This window comes from Herpailurus yagouaroundi, unplaced genomic scaffold, assembly GCF_014898765.1.
Source record: "Herpailurus yagouaroundi ecotype Mexico unplaced genomic scaffold, PumYag 162, whole genome shotgun sequence".
NCBI classification, from domain to species: Eukaryota; Metazoa; Chordata; class Mammalia; order Carnivora; family Felidae; genus Herpailurus; species Herpailurus yagouaroundi.
In genome coordinates, this window is record NW_024412403.1 from 47,375,670 (window position 1) to 47,392,631 (window position 16,962).

General features: G+C 39.7%; 1 protein-coding gene across 4 annotated transcripts in view; it reads right to left on the minus strand.

Moving 5' to 3' along the window:
- Positions 1-16,962, minus strand: part of DCBLD2 (discoidin, CUB and LCCL domain containing 2) — a 91,348-nt gene that overhangs the window by 29,076 nt on the left and 45,310 nt on the right. The gene's annotated exons all lie outside the window — the stretch shown is intronic.

Sequence of the window (16,962 nt, forward strand, 5' to 3'; positions counted from 1 at the left end):
ATAGAGGAAAACCTAGGCCTTAAGGCAATCACAAAAGTAAGTGATTTACATATAAATTCTTGGCCAAACAACTGAGCTGAGGGTGACAATACACTGATGAGAGAACACCCCACATGCATCCTAGCATGCTGACGGATACAAATGTTTGTTAAATTAATGGGCACCACAGCAAGCATAGCATCACTGATTATTCTAGCTTACAATTCTGAAGAAATTATCACCCAAACGAAATCTGAAAGACCTAGAGCTAGTAACTGTTCAACAGAAAAGTGATTATTTTGAGAGTGATTACATGGATTCATATCTACACACCATAGACACTTGAATGATAATTAAATCTGTGTTTTAGGAGTTTAAGAGAATACATGCCTGGATAGGGGTTCACTAAGACCTGGCTGAATGACTGGGAAAAGCAGACACACTGAATTGCCTATACCCTGATTATTCCTAATTACTCCACACTGTATCAATGAGAACTGATTTTCTGCTTTTCTGCTCTACCAAAAGAGTTTCTAGCTTCTAAGATTAGAGGTTCAACTTCTAAAATTAACAGCCTGGGATGCAAAGGTACCTGTGTGGTCCAAGATGGCATTCAAGCCACAGAAGACTGCCAGCTGGCCTCATTACCTTCAGGCCACATGCCAGAATGATGGTCAACTATGGATATACTTGATCAGAACAGGGTTTTATTATAAGTCCGTGCAGAACTGAAATTCCAGATTATGCCATGCATATGTATGCAGCTCACTTGACCTTGCTTTCAAATTCCATGGAGGCTCAAAAGAGGTCCCTAGGAGGAAAATAGGAATTCAAAATGGACAGCTATGAGGAGAGCCAAGAAGACTAAAGACAGAGAAAGGAAATCATGACTACAAATATTGAGCTTTACAACTCCACAAAGGCAAAGAAAGAAAACATGGAGCAGGCAATTAAGAAGCTTTAAAATGTCTTTCCTGAAAGCTTTTCCCAAGTAAACAATCTTTCAGAAAACCACTATTACTACAAACCTTCTAGCTAATAAGAACACAGCTGAGGCAAGATAAATAGAACTCAAAAGAAACCATCTGCCTAAGAGACTTCTGATAGCAATGTATAAGAAATTATATAAATGGAACAGAAGAATCCAGAAATAAGTTCTAAATTTAAAGTCAGCTGATTTTGACAAGGATGCCAAAACAACTCAGTGGGGAGGAAGAAAGGTCTTTTTAACAAACGGTGCTGTGAAAAGAGGATACCCACATGCATAAGAATGAAACTGGACCCCTACCTCAGATCCCATACAAAAATTAAAGGGGATCTAAATTTAAGAGCTAGCACTATAAAACTCTTAGAAGAAACCAGAGGTATAAATCTTGATCTTGGATTAAGCAATGTTTTCTTAGATAAGATACCAAAAGCATTATAGTCACACAAAAATATGTTAATTGAATTCTATCAAAATTAAAAACTTCTGTACTTCAAAGAATGCTATCATGAAAGACAAAGATAATCCACACAACGGGGGAAAATATATGAAAATCATATAATCTGATAAGGACCTAGTATCCAGAATAAATAAAGAATTATTTCAACTTGATTTTAAAAAAGACAATCAACCCAATTTAAAAATGAGCAAAGGATCTGAAAAGACATTACTCCGAAAAAGACATACGAATGGCCAATAAGCACATGAAGATATTCAACATCATTAACCATCAGGAAAATGCAAATCAAAGTCACAATGAGATACCGCTTTATACCCACTGGGATGTCTAGAATCAGAAGGACAAATAGGACTTGGAGAAACTAGAACCCTCATGCACTTCCTGAGGGATTTTTAAATGGTGTAGCTGCTTTAGAAAACAGTTTAGCAGTTTCTTAAAAAGAGATTCCATATGATCCAGCAATTCCACTATTAGTATATACACAAGAAAACTGAAAATATGTCCATACAAACACTTCACAAATGGTCATCAACTAATGAATGGAGAAACAAAATGGGATATATCTACACAATGAAATATTATTCAGCCATCAAAGGGAATAAAGTACTCATATATGCTACAACATGAACTCAAATACACTAAGTGAAGATGCAAGTCAAAAAAGACCATACTGTCTGACTCCATTTATATGAAATGTCCAAAATAGGTAAATCTACAGAGAAAAAATCAGATTCGTGGTTACTGAGGACTGGAGAGGGAGAGGGTTAATGGGAGATCACCACTACTGACTATGGGGTTTCTTTTGGGGTGATAAAAATGTTCTAAAATGGACTATAGTGGTGGCTACACAACTCTGAATATACTGAAAATCAGTCAAGTGTAGTGAGTAGGTGAATCATATGGCATAATAAAATGATAATAAAAAAATTTTAAAGTGAAGAAAAAGATGCTATTATAGAAGCAGTAACAGTTTTCCTTTATATAGAGCACATCTGCATTGAGGGATGAAATAAAGCGTAGTAAAACAGTCAGGACTGGCAGTTTACTTATTTATTCATTTGTTCACTCAACAAATACTTAGGTAAGTATGTATGATGACCAGGTGTTGTTCTAGGTACTAGAAATAAAGCAAAGAACACTCAGACAAAAATCTCTGCATATAGGGAGTGTATGTACCTTTTGTGGGGTGATAAGAGAAAATAGACATGAGTATGAAATGGACATACTATTATTAGGTGATAAGTGCGTTAGAAAAATAAAGAAAGGAAGGCAGTTACGAAAAGTTAAGGGGTTCCAATTTTAAGTAGCATGGTCAGGAAAGACCTTACTGAGAAGGTGGCACGAGGTGAGGGAGTGAGGCATGAGGTACGTGGGTAACGGAGAATAGGCAGAGGAATCACAAAGGCCCTGAGGAGGGAGCACGCTCAGCATGGTGGCTGCCAGAGTGAACACTGGGAAGAAAAGTAAGCGATGAAGTCAGACGAGGAAAGAGAAGCCAAATCCTATAGGGTCTTGGAGGTAAGGACGTTGAACAAAGAGAGAGGAGACTTTCATTCTCATGCTCACCACTGGGCTGAGAGTAGGTTGAAGGGGAGATGGGGAAGAAACAAAGGTCAGCAAAAAATCTCCTGCCATAATTGAGGTAACTTGAATTGGAGTGGCAGGAGTGGAGGTGTTGAGATGTAGTCCGATGCTGATATTTGTTCAAATATATTCTGAGAAGTGGCCAAAGGATATAAAGTTTGAGAGAGTCAAAGACAACTCTAAGGTTTCTGGCCTGAGCAAAGTGAAAGCTGAACTTACTATATGTAAAGTGCTTAGGCAGTGATTTTAATAATGATAAAGTACTCATCGCGAACTCAACTGTCATGCTAGATCCACTTTCAAAGTGCGAGACAGTATATAATTTGCTCCGTTCTTAACTAGGAGCTTCTGCATGGGATTAAAAAAAATCCTATATTAAATACATACAAGAGAGTATTTATAATATACATATTATTAACAAAACACTAAACAGAAGTTATAGGTTCTGGGCCATAGAGAGTGGCAGCAGTGGTGTGCAGAATACCCTCAGCGGTTCTGCGGAAGCTGACTGGCATTCTATTCTCTTTTCCTTATGCAGCCCAAGGGAGACCTGGCATCTGCAGTGTAGATGCTAGTCTGAGCAGTACAGTCCAACCCAGAGTGAGTGTCATCATGATTCCTAGAAACAGAATTCCCCTAATATCTGCCACCTTCCTTAACCCTGGAAGGCTCTCTAGAAGACAAAGGCCTCAGGTAGGGTTTTGAAGGCAGAATCATGTAATTGTGAGGAAGAACAGGAGAAAATGCAAGAACAAAGGCAAGCCAACGGTCAACAACAGGATGACAGATTTCAGTTTTCTTAATGAAAACACCAACATCAGACTTTCTAAGATAGCTCCCAACTTAGCAATGTTACTGTCAGCCATAACTGATAACCTATGCACAAGTTCGCTTTTAATTTAAGTACAATTAAACATTTTTCCAGTACATAAAAACTACACAGGCTGGGGTACCTTATAATTGCCCCATGAAAAATTTATTTAAACATGAATCTAATGTTAACCCATACATAACACCATAGAAATATGAAATATTTTAGAAGTTCAAAAATCAATTAAAAAATAGCATACTGGTTACTATCTTAGGAATATTTTCCATTCACGGCACTGGCCATTTCTGTGAATGCAAAATTATGACACAGATTTAGATTTTCCCCCAATTAATACTCGGTTTTGTGTTACTGAATGAATTGAAAACACTCTCAGCAGTGTTAGCACTGTGACTAACAACAGAACACCAACTATATTAACTGCAGGGTATAATTTTTGTCCAGTGAAGGAAAGGTAGCTTGAGTACCTATATTCATTCTAACTCAAGAAAGCATAATGTATCATAACTAAGTTACTCTATTTGACAGAAAGAAGAAAATATATGAAGACGACGACGTATATTCCTCTCCTTTATTTGCTCTAATGTTCTTTAACAAATTTCCCAGAGCCTGAAGGAACACGAAGTCATGCCTTCTAATTCACACTTTGTCAGTAATCTTGCACTGTAGGTGTGTAGGTACTTTGTTCAAGTGCTACAGGATGCAGGACAAGACTCTTCTTGTTGCTAAGTTCTCCCGCCAATATTACTATGTGACCTTGGGCCTAAGTCTTTGTTTCTGTGATAGGAACCTGGCATTAATCTGTACCATCTGCAATTTAGTGAAGGAAAACTTACATATGTAATAGAACAGAATTTACTGTGATTCAGAATCAAATAACATTTACTCAGTGGCAGATATTAAATGAGGTATTTTACATCTTCTTTTATGTACTAAGAGTAGAGATGAAATCTTATGTTTCTCTTAGAAATATTACACTGCCATCTATGGAAGCTGAGTCTACAGTAGGAGCTTAGGTGAAAATAGTCCATGCTTCCTTAGGGACGAAGCAGGCATGACTGAGTTAAGTAATTAACAACTTAGGCTATAAGGTGTACCTACACGTGGTGAATCAAACCCTCTTCATACCTAAATTCTTATACATGTATATTAAAAAACAAATACAAGAATATTAAAAATATATAAATATAAAATATACGGCATTAAGATATAAAATATTACATTATTAATATACACAAGATATTAAGATTAAAAGATTATATAACATTAAAATTCTTCTGTGAACTACACGGTATCTAGGGCACTAATAAATACCATCAGTAAGAGCAGCAGTGAAAAATTATGTCATTGGGTAATGGAAGACACCACACAAACACGTACTTATTCCCTTCAAAGCATTACTAACTCACTAAAAAAATGAAACACATACAAAACACTAAAATCATTAAGGCTCTTCAGGTTATCTGTCAACTTGGAATAAATTCTATCCCATAAATGGAATCACCTCTTTGGGTTAACAATCTCCTAGATTGTTTTTAAATGCTCTTTCTCTGCAAAATTGTTAAATTTACTGGTCAGCACCTTTCTTCTACAAATTGACACCAAAATACAGATATTTTTCTGCATGCATATACATTGCGTAATGTACACAAACACAACACATATACATTTGTGTGTACATAAAGATACATCTAAAATATGCATATAAACTGAGACTTCTTTAATAAAATCTTACTTAATAGTTTAAAAGTTTTAAAATGTTTGCCAGATATGACAATAACAAAAATTAGGGACATATCAGAAACACCAAAAACAGAAAACTAGCTTAGTACTCAAAATACAAAAGTTTATATAAAAATTACTGTACAATTAAGGTAGCAAACAATCTTAAGCAACCCATGCTCTATTTTTAAAACCAAAAGCATCCCATGAAAAAAAACAAAACAAAAACATACAAAGCAAAACAAGAAAACACAAAACAACCCGTTACAGAAATCTGCACTCTGTTACAAAGTAGTCCTCTATTCTGCCCCATTTCATTTACAAGTTGATATAACCTAATGTAAGACAGAAAAAAATGGAAAATATTTGCAAAGAAAAAAAAGGTGGTTAAAGAAGGTAGCAATCAGAAAACTTTTAAACTATTGGTGTTAATTCAAGGAATAATCTAACATGTAGCAACAATGATCCTGTCAAATGGGAATATTTCCTAGGCCCATCTGTTGGTAACTTGTAAGCAGACTGTTATCAGATGGTAAGGGGTCAGCAAGCAATAAATAAACAAGTGTTTATGAATTCCAACTAGAAAGTACATTAATAACTACATTGGTTCGTTTTATTTCGCATGAAATTTTAAGCTATTTACTGTTTTTCCCAACAAAAAAAGTACAAACTTTAATATGACCACCACAAAATTCTGGACTGGTGAAATCTAAAACAAACAGGTTTAACATTAGTTTTTAAGTGATGCATTCACATTCTACAGAAGGAGAATCTATCAATTCCCCGCTGAGCGTGCACTCACAGACACACATGCCTGCTCCTCTCACTGATGACACATAACAAACACAGACTGCCTTAAAGGACCTGAAGTCTTCCATGCAAATGCAGATGTATTTTCTGAGCTCACTGTCCTACAACTTAAATAACTTAAAAAAAAAATTATGGCCCAGAGTCATCCCAGAAATGTTGAGTTTGTCCTGGAAGCTGGCTAATGTTGAACAGATTCAAACACCAGGAATTTGGATCACTCACCTATAAAATTTATTTTATTTTCAAGTCCAGAGGTAAATGCTATTTTTTTTTATTTATATATGAAATTTATTGTCAAACTGGTTTCCATACAACACCCAGTGCTCATCCCAAAAGGTGCCCTCCTCAATACCCATCACCCACCCTCTCCTCCCTCCCACCCCCCATCAACCCTCAGTTTGCTCTCAGTTCTCAACAGTCTCTTATGCTTTGGCTCTCTCCCACTCTAACCTCTTTTTTTTTTTTTTTCCTTCCCCTCCCCCATGGGTTCCTGTTAAGTTTCTCAGGATCCACATAAGAGTGAAACCATATGGTATCTGTCTTTCTCTGTATGGCTTATTTCACTTAGCATCACACTCTCCAGTTCCATCCACGTTGCTACAAAAGGCCATATTTCATTTTTTCTCATTGCCACGTAGTATTCCATAGTGTATATAAACCACAATTTCTTTATCCATTCATCAGTTGATGGACATTTAGGCTCTTTCCATAATTTGGCTATTGTTGAGAGTGCTGCTATGAACATTGGGGTACAAGTGCCCCTATGCATCAGTATTCCTGTGTCCCATGGATAAATTCCTAGCAGTGCTATTGCTGGGTCATAGGGTAGGTCTATTTTTAATTTTCTGAGGAACCTCCACACTGCTTTCCAGAGTGGCTGCACCAATTTGCATTCCCACCAACAGTGCAAGAGGGTTCCCGTTTCTCCACATCCTCTCCAGCATCTAGAGTCTCCTGATTTGTTCATTTTGGCCACTCTGACTGGCGTGAGGTGATACCTGAGTGTGGTTTTGATTTGTATTTCCCTGATAAGGAGCGACGCTGAACATCTTTTCATGTGCCTGTTGGCCATCCGGATGTCTTCTTTAGAGAAGTGTCTATTCATGTTTTCTGCCCATTTCTTCACTGGGTTATTTGCTTTTCGGGTGTGGAGTTTGGTGAGCTCTTTATAGATTTTGGAGACTAGCCCTTTGTCCGATATGTCATTTGCAAATATCTTTTCCCATTCCGTTGGTTGCCTTTTAGTTTTGTTGGTTGTTTCCTTTGCTGTGCAGAAGCTTTTTATCTTCATAAGGTCCCAGTAATTCACTTTTGCTTTTAATTCCCTTGCCTTTGGGGATGTGTCGAGTAAGAGATTGCTACGGCTGAGGTCAGAGAGGTCTTTTCCTGCTTTCTCCTCTAGGGTTTTGATGGTTTCCTGTCTCACATTCAGGTCCTTTATCCATTTTGAGTTTATTTTTGTGAATGGTGTGAGAAAGTGGTCTAGTTTCAACCTTCTGCATGTTGCTGTCAGGTTCTCCCAGCACCATTTGTTAAAGAGACTGTCTTTTTTCCATTGGATGTTCTTTCCTGCTTTGTCAAAGATGAGTTGGCCATACGTTTGTGGGTCTAGTTCTGGGGTTTCTATTCTATTCCATTGGTCTATGTGTCTGTTTTTGTGCCAATACCATGCTGTCTTGATGATGACAGCTTTGTAGTAGAGGCTAAAGTCTGGGATTGTGATGCTTCCTGCTTTGGTCTTCTTCTTCAAAATTACTTTGGCTATTCGGGGCCTTTTGTGGTTCCATATGAATTTTAGGATTGCTTGTTCTAGTTTCGAGAAGAATGCTGGTGCAATTTTGATTGGGATTGCATTGAATGTGTAGATAGCTTTGGGTAGTATTGACATTTTGACAACATTTATTCTTCCAATCCATGAGCAGGGAATGTCTTTCCATTTCTTTAAATCTTCTTCAATTACCTTCATAAGCTTTCTATAGTTTTCAGCATACAGATCCTTTACATCTTTGGTTAGATTTATTCCTAGGTATTTTATGCTTCTTGGTGCAATTGTGAATGGGATCAGTTTCCTTATTTGTCTTTCTGTTGCTTCATTGTTAGTGTATAAGAATGCAACTGATTTCTGTACATTGATTTTGTATCCTGCAACTTTGCTGAATTCGTGTATCAGTTCTAGCAGACTTTTGGTGGAGTCTGTCGGATTTTCCATGTATAATATCATGTCATCTGCAAAAAGCGAAAGCTTGACTTCATCTTTGCCAATTTTGATGCCTTTGATTTCCTTTTGTTGTCTGATTGCTGATGCTAGAACTTCCAGCACTATGTTAAACAACAGCGGTGAGAGCGGGCATCCCTGTCGTGTTCCTGATCTCAGGGAAAAAGCTCTCAGTTTTTCCCCGTTGAGGATGATGTTAGCTGTGGGCTTTTCATAAATGGCTTTTATGATCTTTAAGTATGTTCCTTCTATCCCAACTTTCTCAAGGGTTTTTATTAAGAAAGGGTGCTGGATTTTGTCAAAGGCCTTTTCTGCATCGATTGACAGGATCATATGGTTTTTCTTTTTTTTGTTAATGTGATGTATCACGTTGATTGATTTGCGAATGTTGAACCAGCCCTGCATCCCAGGAATGAATCCCACTTGATCATGGTGAATAATTCTTTTTATATGCCGTTGAATTCGATTTGCTAGTATCTTATTGAGAACTTTGGCATCCATATTCATCAGGGATATTGGCCTGTAGTTCTCTTTTTTTACTGGGTCTCTGTCTGGTTTAGGAATCAAAGTAATACTGGCTTCATAGAATAATTCTGGAAGTTTTTCTTCCCTTTCTATTTCCTGGAATAGCTTGAGAAGGATAGGTATTATCTCTGCTTTAAACGTCTGGTAGAACTCTCCTGGGAAGCCATCTGGTCCTGGACTCTTATTTGTTGGGAGATATTTGATAACCGATTCAATTTCTTCGCTGGTGATGGGTCTGTTCAAGCTTTCTATTTCCTCCTGATTGAGTTTTGGAAGAGTGTGGGTGTTCAGGAATTTGTCCATTTCTTCCAGGTTGTCCCATTTCTTGGCATATAATTTTTCATAGTATTCCCTGATAATTGTTTGTATCTCTGAGGGATTGGTTGTAATAATTCCATTTTCATTCATGATTTTATCTATTTGGGTCATCTCCCGTTTCTTTTTGAGAAGCCTGGCTAGAGGTTTGTCAATTTTGTTTATTTTTTCAAAAAACCAACTCTTGGTTTCGTTGATCTGCTCTACAGTTTTTTGAGATTCTATATTGTTTATTTCTGCTCTGATCTTTATTATTTCTCTTCTTCTGCTGGGTTTAGGCTGCCTTTGCTGTTCTGCTTCTATTTCCTTTAGGTGTGCTGTTAGATTTTGTATTTGGGATTTTTCTTGTTTCTTGAGATAGGCCTGGATTGCAATGTATTTTCCTCTCAGGACTGCCTTCGCTGCGTCCCAAAGCGTTTGGATTGTTGTATTTTCATTTTCGTTTGTTTCCATATATTTTTTAATTTCTTCTCGAATTGCCTGGTTGACCCACTCATTCGTTAGTAGGGTGTTCTTTAACCTCCATGCTTTTGGAGGTTTTCCAGACTTTTTTCTGTGGTTGATTTCAAGCTTCATAGCATTGTGGTCTGAAAGTATGCATGGTATGATTTCAATTCTTGTAAACTTATGCAGGGCTGTTTTGTGACCCAGTATATGATCTATCTTGGAGAATGTTCCATGTGTACTCGAGAAGAAAGTATATTCTGTTGCTTTGGGATGCAGAGTTCTAAATATATCTGTCAAGTCCATCTGATCCAATGTCTCATTCAGGGCCCTTGTTTCTTTATTGACCGTGTGTCTAGATGATCTATCCATTTCTGTAAGTGGGGTGTTAAAGTCCCCTGCAATTACCACATTCTTATCAATAAGGTTGCTTGTGTTTATGAGTAATTGTTTTATATATTTGGGCGCTCCGGTATTCGGCGCATAGACATTTATAATTGTTAGCTCTTCCTGATGGATAGACCCTGTCACTATTATATAATGTCCTTCTTCATCTCTTGTTACAGCCTTTAATTTAAAGTCTAGTTTGTCTGATAGAAGTATGGCTACTCCAGCTTTCTTTTGGCTTCCAGTAGCATGATAAATAGTTCTCCATCCCCTCACTCTCAATCTAAAGGTGTCCTCAGGTCTAAAATGAGTCTCTTGTAGACAGCAAATAGATGGGTCTTGTTTTTTTATCCATTCTGATACCCTATGTCTTTTGGTTGGTGCATTTAATCCATTTACATTCAGTGTGATTATAGAAAGATATGGGTTTAGAGTCATTGTGATGTCTGTATGTTTTATGCTTGTAGCGATGTCTCTGGCACTTTGTCTCACAGGGTCCCCCTTAGGATCTCTTGTAGGGCTGGTTTAGTGGTGACAAATTCCTTCAGTTTTTGTTTGTTTGGGAAGACCTTTATCTCTCCTTCTATTCTAAATGACAGGCTTGCTGGATAAAGGATTCTCGGCTGCATATTTTTTCGGTCTAGCACACTGAAAATCTCGTGCCAACTCTTTCTGGCCTGCCAAGTTTCAAAAGAGAGATCAGTCACGAGTCTTATAGGTCTCCCTTTATATGTGAGGGCACGTTTACCCCTTGCTGCTTTCACAATTTTCTCTTTATCCTTGTATTTTGCCAGTTTCACTATGATATGTCGTGCAGAAGATCGATTCAAGTTACGTCTGAAGGGAGTTCTCTGTGCCTCTTGGATTTCAATGCCTTTTTCCTTCCCCACTTCAGGGAAGTTCTCAGCTATGATTTCTTCAAGTACCCCTTCAGCACCTTTCCCTCTCTCTTCCTCCTCTGGGATACCAATTATGCGTATATTATTTCTTTTTAGTGTATCACTTAGTTCTCTAATTTTCCCCTCATACTCCTGGATTTTTTTATCTTTTTCTCAGCTTCCTCTTTTTCCATAACTTTATCTTCTAGTTCACCTATTCTCTCCTCTGCCTCTTCAATCCGAGCTGTGGTGGTTTCCATTTTGTTAGGCATTTCATTTAAAGCGTTTTTCAGCTCCTCGTGACTGTTCCTTAGTCCCTTGATCTCTGTAGCAAGAGATTCTCTGCTGTCAGCTATACTGTTTTCAAGCCCAGCGATTAATTTTATGACTATTATTCTAAATTCACTTTCTGTTATATTATTTAAGTCCTTTTTGATCAGCTCATTAGCTGTTGTTATTTCCTGGAGATTCTTCTGAGGGGAATTCTTCCGCTTGGTCATTTTGGATAGTCCCTGGCGTGGTGAGGACCTGCAGGGCACTTCCCCTGTGCTGTGGTGTATAACTGGAGTTGGTGGGCGGAGCCGCAGTCAGACCTGATGTCTGCCCCAGCCCACCGCTGGGGCCACAGTCAGACTGGTGCGTGCCTTCTCTTCCCCTCTCCTAGGGGCGGGATTCACTGTGGGGTGGGGTGGCTTGTCTGGGCTACTTGCACACTGCCAGGCTTGTGATGCTGGGGATCTGGCGTCTTAGCTGGGGTGGGTAGGCAAGGTGCACAGGGGCAGGAGGGGCAGGCTTAGCTTGCTTCTCCTTAGGTGATCCACTTCAGGAGGGGCCCTGTGGCAGCAGGAGGGAGTCAGATCCGCTGCCGGAGGTTTGGCTCCGCAGAAGCGCAGAGTTGGGTGTTTGCGCGGAGCGAGCAAGTTCTCTGGCAGGAACTGGTTCTCTTTGGGATTTTGGCTGGGGGATGGGCGGGGAAGATGGCGCTGGCGAGCCCCTTTGTTCCCCACCAAACTGAGCTCTGTCGTCCGGGGGCTCAGCAGCTCTCCTTCCCTTTGTCCTCCAGCCTTCCCGCTTTTTGAGCAGAGCTGTTAACTTATGACCTCCCAGCTGCTAAGTCGCGCTTGCTGTGGGAACACAGTCCGTCAGGCCCCTCCGCTTTTTGCAAGCCAGACTTGGGGGCTCTGCTTGGCCGGCGAGCCGCCCCTCCGCCCCGGCTCCCTCCCGCCAGTCCGTGGAGCGCGCACCGCCTCGCCGCCCTTCCTACCCTCTTCCCTGGGCCTCTCGTCTGCGCTTGGCTCTGGCGACTCCGTTCTGCTAATCCTCTGGTGGTTTTCTGGGTTATTTAGGCAGGTGTAGGTGGAATCTAAGTGATCAGCAGGACGCGCGGTGAGCCCAGCATCCTCCTACACCGCCATCTTCCCTCCTTCTCCGGTAAATGCTATTTTTAATTTTACGTTTTAGAATAAAAATGTCGGTATCACTTATTACGATAATGGATAAAAAGATCTGACTTACTGACTCTGGACCTCTGAGCAGCTGGTTTTGCGTCTCGCAGTAGGACCAGCTGTAACTCAGGAGTTTCCCTCTATGGACCTTCTCACCAGCGGTTGCTAGCATGTCTAAGATGGCTCTAGGGTCTACATACTTCTTCAATTGCAGAAAGTCTAGTTGGAATTTGATGGAATTACACCAACTCAGAGTAGAAACACCCGTCCTCTAATAATTACTGCACGTGTTAATATTTTTGCCTTTCCTTGCTACCCAGCGGGGACACACAAAAACTTTTCACTGGTGTTTACAATCTTTCAAAAACGAGGTTTACAGGTAAGAAAGAGAAGAGATAACCGGCAATGGAAAAGATTGGAAACTACTGATCAAAAACCATTAAAAATAACAGAGTAATGAAACCTTAACTGGACACAAAAGTGAGGAGGACAAAGGTACAGTGTCCTAGATACAACCCCAGCATTGCAGCAGTTCAAGATTCATACAAGAGGGCTTCTTTATGTCCAAAGCCTCTTACTACCACTTAAACTCATGTAGGAAGAACCTTAATTCTTTGAAATGTTTCCTTGGAGAACACAGGTCTGATTCTCAAGTCTTTAAGAAGAATTAGAATCTGGCTTAACTGTAGAGTCACATTTATAACAAGAACTCTTAATTCAGTCATTTCTGACCCAGTGTCCTCCAATAGCCTCTTAACTGGACTCCCTACTATTATTCTTCCCTGTCTTCAACTCATTCACAGAGCAGGGAAGGTCATAAAAACAAACAAAAACACAAATCCAGTCATATCGCTACTACCCTGCTCTAACAGCTTTCATGTCCTCTTAGGAAAAAGCTCCAATCGTGACATTTTCTCTAAGGCCCTGAATAAGAGCCTACTCACCACTCAGTCAACTCCACGTTAGCTGCGCCAGATTCTTTTCTGGCTTCTCTGAAGCTCCTTCCACAGGGCCTTTGCATTTGCTGTTCTCCTCCCTAGAATGTTCTTCTGTCTAGAACCTCCCAATTAATCCTTGGGTTCCCACTTAAAAGTGACTTCCTCAGAAGAGTTTGTCTTTTTACCAATTCCACTCCTCCAACCCTTCTGGCCTCTTTTTTTTTTTTTTTTTTTTTAATTTATTTTTGAGAGACAGAGTGAGACAGTGCATGAGGGGCAGAGACAGAAGGAGACAGAATCCGAAGCAGGTTCCAGGCTCTGAGCGAGCTGTCAACACAGAGCCCGATGCAGGGCTCCAACACATGAACCATGAGATCATGACCTGAGCTGAAGTCGGACGCTCAACCAACTGAGCCATCCAGGCGCCCCATTTCTGGCCTCCTGTTGTCGGAATGTTTCCTTCATCATACTTATCATAACTGCAATTGAGTTACCATGTGTTTAAATTTTTTTTAGTGTTTAGTTTTGAGAGAGAGAGAGACAGAGACAGAGTGTGAGTGGGGGAGGGACAGAGAAAGAGGGAGACACGGGATCTGAAGCAGGCTCCAAGCTGTCAGCCCAGAGCCTGATGCAGGGCTGAAACCCACAAACAGCAAGATCATGACCTGAGCCAACGTCGGATGCTTAACTGACTGAGCTACCAAGGTGCCCCGAATTACCACGTGTTTAATACCTTTTCCCAACCTGTATTGTAAACGCCATGGAAGTATAACTATGTCTTATTTACTGCTGTTTTCCCAGTGCCAGGCATACTGCAGGACATAAGGCACTGAAGGGAATATAATTTCGCAATGTGCTCTTGCATAAAGAAAATTCACACAAAATTATGGCTCTATCAACAACACATAGTATAACATCAACAAGTGTTTGTGAGAGCTTAACAAATGAAGCTGTTGAAGAAAAATTTTTCATGATCTTTTCAATCCCAAATAGTCTAAATTTCTAGCTAGGATGCTAAGCTGGGGACGTGCAGTGATGTTCCTTGAAAATATTCACAGAATTTAGTGTGGCAGCAAGTTTCCTGGATGGAAACAAACCGAGGCTCTCAATCAAAGCGAATCAGTGTTCAAATGAACGAGTCATTAAAACTGTGTCTGAAAGGCCACCCAAGAAGAAATGGTGAGAAATTCAACCAGGGTTCTCTTGGAGTTAGCCAGTTCACTTCTAACTTCAAATCAAACAAATGCTTCATGGAAGATGCAAGGAAATGGAGAAACAGAAGCAACAACTCAGGAGAGAGCTGTGAAATGAGGATTTCCCATGATTATGCCTCGGGAAAGTGTTACTATAAAGAAGTTCCTGATTATGGGAGATATTTCAAAAACTTTGGAAGCTGAGATTCACCTAAAATAGTGATGTAACCATTTGAAATTCCATAAACATATGTAAGTCTACAACATAGAGAGTCTGTTATGTGAAAGCACTTTCAATTCTTAAACTTTAACACAGAGCATTTAGGTGTCTGTAGAACAAAAAGCTCCGTAATGTAAATACCCAATTAAAAAACATTTTTTTTTATAGAGAGGGATATGTATTTTCAAGAAACCTTCAAGTCAATAAATAACAGAGAGAGGGGAAAATATAAGAAAAACGATTTAAGCTGATATTGAGAGGAGGAAACTCAAGGAGAGTTAAGGAGCAAATGAATTGAGTATTTTCTATCCTCTTACCTATCAACTCAAGACTTTCAAGAAGTATAATTGGAAGGATGGAAATGGACCATCATCTCTGTGTTTTCTAGCTCACTCTTTTGATGGTGGAGGAAATGAGTATGTGTGTGTGGGTACGGTGGTGAAAGGGGGAACATGTGTTTTGCGCCCTACTATGCCATGTGCTTACAGACGTAATTTACTTACACGTAATTTACTTACACGTAAATTACTAGATTGAGTACTCATAACCAAGCCATGGAGGCTAAAGATGTGAAATGACTGGTCAGAAATCCCCTAGTCGGCACGTGACACTGGCAGGCGTGCTCCTCCTACAACGACACACTGCCTTACTTGCTCTGGTTCTGTCTTACTTCTGTCTGGTTCGTTTAGCGTGATGTTTCCGGTTTTTTTCTTTTCATTATTCCATCCAAATGAGTTTTCTTTCTCACTCTGTCAGAAGAGTTTTATTAGCTTTCCCACCTTCTGCCATAGCTTAGAAATGGGGAAAAAGTAGACCTTTCTTCCCAAAGAGGCCTTCTCTCTCACATTCCAAATGACACTTTTAATGAGACCTGTAGTGTTTATCTCAAACCCACCAGAGCTGAGAAGGGAACAGCTTGCACTGCCCTCAGTCATTCTCATTGCCCAACACCCTCACACCTAGGAGCTTCTCGATTTTCCCATTTACACAATATTAGGTAACAGCTGTTTTTTTTTTTTAATGTTTATCATTTTTGAGAGAGAGAGAGAAAGAGAGAGAGAGATGGGGGAGGGAGAGAGAGGGAAGGGGAGAGAGAGGGAGCGGGGAGAGAGAGAGGGAGGAGAGAGAGGGGGAGGGGGAGAGAGAGGGAGGGGTAGGGAGAGAGGGAGGGGTAGGGAGAGAGGGAGGGAGGGAGAGAAGGAGAGAGGGAGAGGGAGAGAGAGAAGGAGAGGGAGAGGGAGAGAGAGGGAGAGAGAGGGAAAGAGACAGAGGATCCAAAGCAGGCTCTGTGCTGATGGCAGAGAGCCTGACGCAGGACTCCTACCCACAAACTGTGAGATCACGACCTGAGCCAAAGTCAGATGCTCAACGGACCGAGCCACTCAGGAACCCTGAAGTAACAGCTTTTTAAAAACTTTTAATTATCAACTTAGTTAAATCATTGTTGAATATCAAAATAATCATCTATTTTTTAAATTTAAATGGTTGATTTGTTCGACATATCTTTGCATTGGTAGCAGTTCTTAGAACTTTCTTACCACAGTGACCCTAATAGCAGAGGAAACAAATACATGCCACAGAAGCCAAAACTCATGGGAGATTTTGTTCAAGTCTTGGATTTTACCTTAGAAATTCAAGTATACTTTGCATTCTATTCCATCTAACAGTCTTGGTTTTAATTTTTCCCCCTTTAGATTATAAACATTAACCATCCAGAAAAATATCTCAGGTTTATCTTATAGCATCTCAGACAGCACGCCCCAGCATACTCCTGGTGGTATGAGAATCTATGCTTTTGAGAAGAATGGTAATGTAGTCTTTAATACAGTACTATGAAATGGTAAACTGTAGATAACAAAGCTTTAAATTTATATCACGCATTTCAATAACTGACAGATTTTTCAAAAGCTAGGTCATTTGTGTTCTAATCCTATAAATGTGAAAAATCAGTATTTCCTCTACTATGGAAAGGGAAGTATACAGAATTAACATAAATGTTAGTATACTTTAAACTTTAGAATTCTGAAACTAAT